General features: G+C 46.7%; 1 non-coding gene across 1 annotated transcript; it reads right to left on the bottom strand.

Annotated features, from left to right (window-relative positions):
- Nucleotides 1–822: 822 nt before the first annotated feature.
- Nucleotides 823–897, bottom strand: Trnas-cga (transfer RNA serine (anticodon CGA)). The gene has a single exon. It is a non-coding gene; the product is annotated as a tRNA-Ser (tRNA).
- Nucleotides 898–10,665: the final 9,768 nt, after the last annotated feature.

Below are 10,665 nucleotides of genomic sequence, written 5' to 3'. Positions count from 1 at the left end.
TACGTGAACGTTTATCGAAAAATGGTAGCGTAACAACATGTGAAACCTTTGTGGTTGAAGACGAAAAACTCTGGTATTATTTGTTTTGTGTTATTCACTGGATGTATAGAGCCTGGGTAATATGCGCTCCATTTCTTCAAAACACGCATCTCAATCCAGAATGAGATTTTCACTCTGCAGCGGAGTGTGCGCTGATATGAAACTTCCTGGCAGATTAAAACTGTGTGCCCGACCGAGACTCGAATTCGGGACCTTTGCCATGCGCGGGCAAGTGCTCTCCCAACTGAGCTACCGAAGCACGACTCACGCCCGGTACTCACAGCTTTACTTCTGCCAGTATCCGTCTCCTACCTTCCAAACTTTACAGAAGCTCTTCTGCGAAACATGCAGAACTAGCACTCCTGAAAGAAAGGATACTGTGGAGACATGGCTTAGCCACAGCCTGGGGGATGTTTCCAGAATGAGATTTTCACTCTGCAGCGGAGTGTGCGCTGATATGAAACTTCCTGGCAGATTAAAACTGTGTGCCCTACCGAGACTCAAACTCGGGACCTTTGCCATGCGCGGGCAAGTGCTCTACCAACTGAGCTACCGAAGCACGACTCACGCCCGGTACTCACAGCTTTACTTCTGCCAGTATCCGTCTCCTACCTTCCAAACTTTACAGAAGCTCTTCTGCGAAACATGCAGAACTAGCACTCCTGAAAGAAAGGATACTGTGGAGACATGGCTTAGCCACAGCCTGGGGGATGTTTCCAGAATGAGATTTTCACTCTGCAGCGGAGTGTGCGCTGATATGAAACTTCCTGGCAGATTAAAACTGTGCCCGACCGAGACTCGAACTCGGAACCTTTGCCTTTCGGGGGCAAGTGCTCTACCAACTGAGCTACCGAAGCACGACTCACGCCCTGTACTCTCAGCTTTACTTCTGCCAGTATCCGTCTCCTACCTTCCAAACATTACAGAAGCTCTTCTGCAGTTCTGCATGTTTCTCAGAGCACTTGCCCGCGAAAGGCAAAGGTCCCGAGTTTGAGTCTCGGTCGGGCACACAGTTTTAATCTGCCAGGAAGTTTCACGCATCTCAATGTTTATGGTGGCATATCTCCTGAACTACACTCCTGGAAATGGAAAAAAGAACACATTGACACCGGTGTGTCAGACCCACCATACTTGCTCCGGACACTGCGAGAGGGCTGTACAAGCAATGATCACACGCACGGCACAGCGGACACACCAGGAACCGCGGTGTTGGCCGTCGAATGGCGCTAGCTACGCAGCATTTGTTCACCGCTCCAGTGCCAGCCAGTTTGCCGTGGCATACGGAGCTCCATCGCAGTCTTTAACACTGGTAGCATGCTGCGACAGCGTGGACGTGAACCGTATGTGCAGTTGACGGACTTTGAGCGAGGGCGTATAGTGGGCATGCGGGAGGCCGGGTGGACGTACCGCCGAATTGCTTAAGACGTGGGGCATGAGGTCTCCACAGTACATCGATGTTGTCGCCAGTGGTCGGCGGAAGGTGCACATGCCCGTCGACCTGGGACCGGACCGCAGCGACGCACGGATGCACGCCAAGACCGTAGGATCCTACGCAGTGCCGTAGGGGACCGCACCGCCACTTCCCAGCAAATTAGGGACACTGTTGCTCCTGGGGTATCGGCGAGGACCATTCGCAACCGTCTCCATGAAGCTGGGCTACGGTCCCGCACACCGTTAGGCCGTCTTCCGCTCACGCCCCAATATCGTGCAGCCCGCCTCCAGTGGTGTCGCGACAGGCGTGAATGGAGGGACGAATGGAGACGTGTCGTCTTCAGCGATGAGAGTCGCTTCTGCCTTGGTGCCAATGATGGTTGTATGCGTGTTTGGCGCCGTGCAGGTGAGCGCCACAATCAGGACTGCATACGACCGAGGCACACAGGGCCAACACCCGGCATCATGGTGTGGGGAGCGATCTCCTACACTGGCCGTACACCTCTGGTGATCGTCGAGGGGACACTGAATAGTGCACGGTACATCCAAACCGTCATCGAACCCATCGTTCTACCATTCCTAGACCGGCAAGGGAACTTGCTGTTCCAACAGGACAATGCACGTCCGCATGTATCCCGTGCCACCCAACGTGCTCTAGAAGGTGTAAGTCAACTACCCTGGCCAGCAAGATCTCCGGATCTGTCCCCCATTGAGCATGTTTGGGACTGGATGAAGCGTCGTCTCAGGCGGTCTGCACGTCCAGCACGAACGCTGGTCCATCTGAGGCGCCAGGTGGAAATGGCATGGCAAGCCGTTCCACAGGACTACATCCAGCATCTCTACGATCGTCTCCATGGGAGAATAGCAGCTTGCATTGCTGCGAAAGGTGGATATACACTGTACTAGTGCCGACATTGTGCATGCTCTGTTGCCTGTGTCTATGTGCCTGTGGTTCTGTCAGTGTGATCATGTGATGTATCTGACCCCAGGAATGTGTCAATAAAGTTTCCCCTTCCTGGGACAATGAATTCACGGTGTTCTTATTTCAATTTCCAGGAGTGTATATGTCCCACAACGATATAATTTTCCAGCTTCACTCGCTGGTATTTGTGCGAACTGTCAGTAAAAAGTGTTGCGTATAGAGTTAATAGTAAAGAAGTATTAAATTGAAACGTCCTGCCTGATACTGTAATTTTACCGTATGCGTACTGAAAATGTAGTAAGCAATAAGCTTTATTCCTTTCCTTGCTTCCTGGAGGGTATTACCGAGAAAAAAGTTTTGCAGTCGTTTGAAAGCACGTGTAAAGTTTGTTGGAAGTCGCCGAGTGCCCTCATTTTCAAATACTGGATGAATGTAGCTGAGATACACGCCGTCGAGACATCCGAGGGTTGACTGAAAAATAATGCCTGCAGCTTCGTAACTCATCAACATTTAGCAGCATTGGTATGCGGCAGCTACTGGCTTGTTCCACAGCCTCTGCTATACAGCTCCAGTTGGCGGGAAACCTTAGCATTGAACGGTTGTGTTGTTACAGTGTAAATAAGGAAAGGAACCTGCGCAGACGGTCGGTCAATGAGATTTAAGCAACGTGCAGTCATTGAATTCTTGACAGCGGATGGTGTCACCCTAAAGGAGATTCATCAGAGAATAAAAACAGTTTACGGTGAATGTGTTGATGTGAGTACTGTGCGTCGTTGGACGAGTACGTTTAAAGATGTTGAGGCGGGAATATCTGACCTGCGTGACAAACGAAGAGTTGGACGCCCTGTGACAGCAACCACTGAGTTTCACAAGCAAAATGTTGACGATCGTCGTATCACTCAGAGAGAAACTGCAAGCACAATTGGCATTTCACAAGGACGTGTGGGTCACATTATTGCTTTCGGAAGATCTGCGCACTATGGGTATCCCGGATACTGTCTTCTGAAACGAAAGCCCATAGACTTGAAATTTGGCAGGCACTCCTCTCGCGTTACGAGAATGAAGGTGACTCCTTTCTCCATTTAACTGTGACAGTACATGAAACATGGGTACACCATTACGACCGGGAGACAAAACAGTCTATGGAATATCGACACAAAGATTCGCCCCAGAAAAAGAAATTCAAGACGCAGTCCTCAGCTGGAAAAATCATGGCCACAGTGTTCTGGGACGCAGATGGTGTTATCCATGTTAATTTCCTTGATTGTGGAACAACAATAAATTCAGAGCGTCACATCACAACGCTGCGAACTCTAAAACGACGGCTAACAAGGGTCCGAAAGGAAAAGGGAATTGTTTTCCTGCAGCATGACAATGCCAAACCACACACTTCACGTGCCACCACAGCATAACCTCAGAGGCTCAATCTCAACACCGTACGGCATCCTCCATACAGTCCAGATTTAGCACCGTGTAATTTCAATCTGTTCCCGACAATGATAGACGATCTGCGGGGACATCATTATGCTTCTGATGAAGACGGTGAGACAACTGTGAGACTGAGGTTGCGAAAACAGGGTGTCTACTTCTTCCGTGATGGATTCAGAAAACTTGGGCATAGACGGCAGAAATGTATCCAACTGGCTGGTGATTATGTGGAAAAGTGAATATTGGCAATTAAAGATCACCTTCTAAGGATTGTTTCTACATCTGATTTATTAAAATATTCCCATCCAAACCCAATTAACGAAGGTGGAGGCATTACTTTTCATTCAACCCTCGTATATACACCGTTTCTAACTTTAGTACTTGACTTACTGTGTTAAACGTTTATAGTAAGATTACACCTCTTACTGAGCAGATTATTACAGAATTTGAAATTATGCAATTCGGTAAATAATTGCATGAAATACTGAAAATCGTATATTTTGTCAATTGGATGTTGTGTTGTTGTGGTTTTCAGTCCTGAGACTGGTTTGATGCAGCTCTCCATGCTACTCTATCCTGTGCAAGCTTCTTCATCTCCCAGTACTTACTGCAACCTACGTCCTTCTGAATCTGCTTACTGTATTTATCTCTTGGTCTCCCTCTACGACTTTTACCCTCCACGGTGCCCTCCAATACTAAATTGGTGATCCCTTGATGCCTCAGAATATGTCCTACCAACCGATCCCTTCTTCTGGTCAAGTTGTGCCACAAACTTCTCTTCTCCCCAATCCTATTCAATACTTCCTCATTAGTAATGTGATCTACCCATTTAAACTTCAGCATTCTTCTGTAGCACCACATTTCGAAAGCTTCTATTCTTTTCTTGTCCAAACTATTTATTGTCCATGTTCCACTTCCATACATGGCTACACTCCATACAAATACTTTCAGAAATGACTTCCTGACACTTAAATCTATACTCGATGTTAACAAATTTCTCTTTTTCAGAAACGCTTTCCTTGGCATTGCCAGTCTACATTTTATATCCTCTCTACTTCGACCATCATCAGTTATTTTGCTCCCGAAATAGCAAAACTCCTTTACTGCTTTAAGTGTCTCATTTCCTAATCTAATTCCTTCAGCATCACCCAACTTCATTCGACTACATTCCATTATCCTCGTTTTGCTTTTGTTGATGTTCATTTTATATCCTCCTTTCAAGACACTATCCATTCCTTTCAACTGCTCTCGCAAGTCCTTTGCTGTCTCTGACAGAATTACGATGTCATCGGCGAACCTCAAAGTTTTTATTTCTTCTCCATGAATTTTAATACCTACTCCAAATTTTTCTTTTGTTTCCTTTACTGCTTGCTCAATATACAGATTGAATAACATCGGGGAGAGGCTACAACCCTGTCTCACTCCTTTCCCAACTACTGCTCCCTTTTCATGCCCCTCGACTCTTATAACTGCCATCTGGTTTCTGTACAAATTGTAAATAGCCTTTCGCTCCCTGTATTTTACCCCTGCCATCTTTAGAATTTGAAGGAGAGTATTCCAGTCAACATTGTCAAAAGCTTTCTCTAAGTCTACAAATGCTAGAAACGTACGTTTACCTTTTCTTAATCTTTCTTCTAAGATAAGTCGTAGGGTCAGTATAGCCTCACGTGTTCTAATATTTCTACGGAAGACAAACTGATCTTCCCCGAGGTCGGCTTCTACTAGTTTTTCCATTCATCTGTAAAGAATTCGTGTTAGTATTTTGCAGCTGTGACTTATTAAACTGAGAGTTCGGTAATTTTCACATCTGTCAACACCTGCTTTCTTTGGGATTGGCATTATTATATTCTTCTTGAAGTCTGAGGGTATTTCGCCTGTCTCATACATCTTGCTCACCAGATGGTACAGTTTTGTAAGGACTGGCTCTCCCGAGGCCGTCAGTAGTTCCAATGGAATGTTGTCTACTCCGGGGGCCTTGTTTCGACTCAGGTCTTTCAGTGCTTTGTCAAACTCTACACGCAGTATCGTATCTCCCATTTCATCTTCATCAACATCCTCTTTCAATTGGATACGCAACCTTCAACTGGACCAGCCGTTTAGTAACACGCCTGCAGGGCGTCTCGGGAGGAATGGTCAGTGGTCAGGGATATGACAGGAACGACCATTAGAAACAAGGAAGTCTAGTTAATGTGGGCCCTAAAATACATACCTGAAGAAAAAAAGGTTCAAATGGCTCTGAGCACTATGGGACTTAACTTCAGAGGTCATCAGTCCCCTAGAACTGAGAACTACTTAAACCTAACTAACCTAAGGACATCACACACATCCATGCCCGAGGTAGGATTCGAACCTACGACCTTAGCGGTCGCACGTTTCCAGACTGTAGCGCCTAGAACCTCTCGGCCATTCCGGCTGGCATACCTGAAGAGCTATGAACACTTGTTCAGTGGAAGAGATGTGTTTCACAGCAGCGAAGAGGAACAAGTATTCATAGCTCTTAAGATTGGCACTTTAAAGTCTGTGTTTAATGGATATTTTTTTCTTGTTTTCGTCCATACTGTCAAAATACGGAAAGCAAAGAGCTTGCAAAATGGCTCTAAGCACTATGAGACTTAAATTCTGAGATCATCAGTCCCCTAGAACTTAGAACTACTTAAACCTAACTAACCTAAGGACATCACACACATCCATGCCCGAGGCAGAATTCGAACTTGCTACCGTAGCAGCAGCGCGGTTCCCGACTGAAGCGCCTCGCTCGGGCACATCAGCCGGCAAAGAGCTTGCAGTCGAAGGGATTTGTTTCACAGTATCGAAGATGAAAAGGTGGTCATAGCTCTTAAGGTACACATTTTGCAGCCCATGTTTACTAGACTTTTTTGTTTCGAATGATGTTCCTGTCATATTTCCGATTATGGACCATTGCTCTTGGGACACGTTGTGTAGATAAGGCAATAACAGAGTTAAACTGTCGCGCGAGTCAAGGCGAGGGACTGGTGACCTCTATTTACTCTTTCGCTGCTGTGGGCGTGTATACCCCCCCCCCCCCAGCTACGCCGTACCCCAGGTGTTGTGGAAGTGTATACGCACGCCATCTGGATTTTCCTACAGCGCTATAGACGTCTGAATGCGTCCTGAGCCGCCGACATCACACTGCTGCGGACGAGTTATTTCCATATCTTGGTGGAAAAAGAAGTTTCGAGTACTTATCATACGAAATATGTGCCCCATGACGTGCAATCGTTTGCAAAAAACTCCGTTTTGATATATTGAATCATTCATGGGATATGAAGAGTGTTATGACCATATGATGCGCGATATACGAGGACGTGCATGGACGCGTCGCTCGTGACCGTCGTTCGGATATAAAACGCAATAACTCGAGAGTAAAATGAGATACCCTTCTGCTCTCAATTTTAAATAAAATTTCGGTATCTTCTTTAGGTTCCATTCACTGCAAAGTATGAGCTAAAATCAACCATATGCAAAGTTTAAATCATGCGTTTCTACCTCTCCAAAACCTTTTAAAATTTCGCGCATTGTCTTACTCAACAGCACAGTAACTATAGGATATGACGAAAAGAAAATCAGTCCTTTATCGAGCAAAGATATCAGACTGTAAGATGTGAAAAAATCGAATTTTTTTCGTGAAATGGTTTTCGAAAAATTGGAGGACAAATGTTTCATTTCGTCCGGAACACTTTCTCTCAGAACAGGTGTGCAAGTAGGCTGTTTAGGTTTTTATGTTGGTAACGCCACGTAGCGCTCTGTATGATAATCACTGACTGTACTGTGTGCAATCTGTGGCTGTTTGGCATTGTTGGAGTATTCGATATTGTAGTGTTGGGCGGTTGGATGTGAACAGTGCGTAGCGTTGTGCAGTTGGAGGTGAGCCGCCAGCAGTGATGGATGTGGGGAGAGAGATGGCAGAATTTTGAGAGCGGACGATCTGGACGTGTGTTCGTCAGAGAAACGAAATTTGTAATACTGGATGTCATTGACTTTTGAACTTTATTAAGGTAAATACGTTGTTTGTTCTCTATCAAAATCTTTCATTTGCTGACTATGCCTATCAGTAGTTAGTGCCTTCTGTAGTTAGTTCAAATGGTTCAAATGGCTCTAAGCACTATGGGACTTAACGTCTGAGGTCATCAGTCCCCTAGACCTTAGAACTACTTAAACCTAACTAACCTAAGGACATCACACGCATTCATGCCCGAGGCAGGATTCGAACCTGCGACCGTAGCGGGCGAGCGGTTATAGACTGTAGCGCCTAGAACCGATCGGCCACTCCGGCCGGCTTCCGTAGTTAGTCTTTTATTTTGCTGGCGGTATTGGCGCTCGCTGTATTGCAATAGTTCGAGTAACGGAGATTTTTGTGAGGTAAGTGATTCATGAAAGGTATAGGTTATTGTTAGTCAGTTAGTCTTTTGTAGGGATTATTGAAAGTCAGATTGCGTTGCGCTAAAAATATTGTGTGTCAGTTTATTGATGATCACAATAAGTAAAGAGAGAAATGTCTGAGTATGTTCAGTTTTGCTCAGCTGTTTGAAAATCAAATAACGTAAGAAGTTTACCAGCACAGTAATTTATAATTTTTTAAGGGAATGTTTCAGGTGCCAGCATTTGGCGAGTAATACAGACGTAATAAAAGTCGCCTCAGCACGGAATACAAAGAGAACATCTGTAACAGCAAAACGGCTCCGAGTGTGGTGTAGCAGTATAAAGAATTATTGCGGGTTCGCCCATTAAGTTTCCGAGTAAATCTGCGGAATAATACGTCGCGTATTTCGTCTCGCACGCCATACATCGTTAGGAGTGCGTGAACATTCACTGCTGCCGCGAGTGGAACTTGGCACGATGCGGTGACCTCTACGAGGAAGAGATGAAAGTAACGTTTCACCTTGGTATATTCGTTGGTCGCCGTTTAGACGAGTATGCGAACAACGTTCACAGTGATGCCCTTCGCTGTTCGAACAACTACATTTCTCTCCACACGTGGTGGCCATTGTCCTGCTGAGATGTGGCACGTGCAGTTGCTGCAACAAAAATACTAACACGAGCAACTGAATACAGGAGTGGTGTGACATGCGCACGCACGGGGAAATGTAGGCCACTGCAGGTAATAACTTGCAGGTTGACGTTTACTCAAGACGCTCCAAATAGTTTCCAAATTACGTGCCTATGGAGTGTCATGTCAGTCACAGTTCGAAGTAATTGAATGGAAGTGAAACCGAAGTGTTCTTAGTGCACTTGTTTAGTTAAATCCGCCAAATCATTGTGTAGTTTCATATGTTACAGGGGCAGATTTGCATTTTAATATCTGTGACGTGTAAAGTCGCGTAGTCGTCTGTCATTTGTTTATTTCTTTCAAATAGACTTTGTACGTTACTGACAGTACAGTTAGCCTTCTGTCGCCGAGCAGTGTCAGCAGTGCGCGAGTAGCAGCATTACTGCATTTACTAGGCAGTCTTGTATTTTAATAACCGTTTAAAATTTGTGTCGGATTGTTTATGCTCTCTGTAGATTAGTTCAGACGTTCTTTGCACAACAGTATTTAGCATGGATAGGGACTGCGACTGCTGTGTTCCGATGCGAGTTGGCATCCCTTCGCTCCCAGCTTCAGGCAGTGTTGGCTTCGGTCACACAGCTTGAGGCTGTTGCCAATGGGCATTACTACAGGGGTCCTTGCGGTGGTTTGTTGGGGACGGCCAGCTCGTTCCACCCATCCCCCAATCGGCCTACGGCTGTGGCTGCCCAGGATACTGCCCACATTGAGGCTGACCCCTCACCCGTGGAAGAGTGGGAGGTCGTCTCGAGGTGTGGCAGGGGGAGAAAGACATTCCAGAGGGCTGAACGGGAGGCCTCTCCAGTTTGTCTGACGAACCGGTTTCAGGCTGATACTGATCTTCAGCCGGACATGGCTGGTTGTCCTGTTCCAGAGGTTGCCCCTCAGTCTGCAAGATCCGGGCTGTCGCAGGGGGTGGGCTTACTGATACTTGGGAGCTCCAACGTAAGGCGCTAATGGGGTCCCTTAGGGATATGGCTGCAAGGCAGGGGAAGAAAACCAATGTGCACACCGTGTGCATACTGGGGGGAGTCATTCCAGATGTGGAAAGGGCCCTTCCGGATGCCATGAAGCGTACAGGCTGCACCCATCTGCAGGTGGTCGCTCATGTCGGCACCAATGATGTGTGTCGCTATGGATTGGAGAAAACTGATTTGGTGAAGACTGCCCGTCTCGCTAGCAGGATAAAAGCAGAGCTCACCATGTGCAGCATCGTCTACAGGACTGACTGCGGACCTTTGGTACAGAGCCGAGTGGAGGGTCTGAATCAGAGGCTGAGGCGGTTCTGCGACCGTGTGGGCTGGAGATTCCTCGACTTGCGCCATAGGGCGGTGGGATTTCTGGTTCCACTGGATAGGTCAGGAGTCCACTAGACACAGCAGCTGCCTACATGGGTAGCAGGGGTTGTGTGGCTTGGACTGGGCGGTTTTTTAGGTTAGATGGCCTCGAGCAAGACGGAAAGGGCAACAGCCTCAAAGGGCGCGGGGCAAAGTCAGGACCAGTATTGTAATTGTAAACTGTCGAAGCTGCGTTGGTAAAGTACCGGATCTTCAACCGCTGATAGAAAGCACCGAAGCTGAAATCGTTATAGGTACGGAAAGCTAGTTGAAGCCAGAGATAAATTCTGCCGAAATTTGTACAAAGGCACAGACGGTGTTTAGAAAGGATAGATTGCAAGCAACCGGTGGTGGCGTCTTTGTCGCTGTTAGTAGTAGTTTATCCGGTAGTGAAGTAGAAGTGGATAGTTCCTGTGAATTATTATGGATGGAGGTTACACTCA

The sequence above is a fragment of the Schistocerca gregaria genome, chromosome 6 (assembly GCF_023897955.1).
Source record: "Schistocerca gregaria isolate iqSchGreg1 chromosome 6, iqSchGreg1.2, whole genome shotgun sequence".
NCBI lineage: Eukaryota > Metazoa > Arthropoda > Insecta > Orthoptera > Acrididae > Schistocerca > Schistocerca gregaria.
This window is presented reverse-complemented; position numbering and strand designations above follow the sequence as displayed.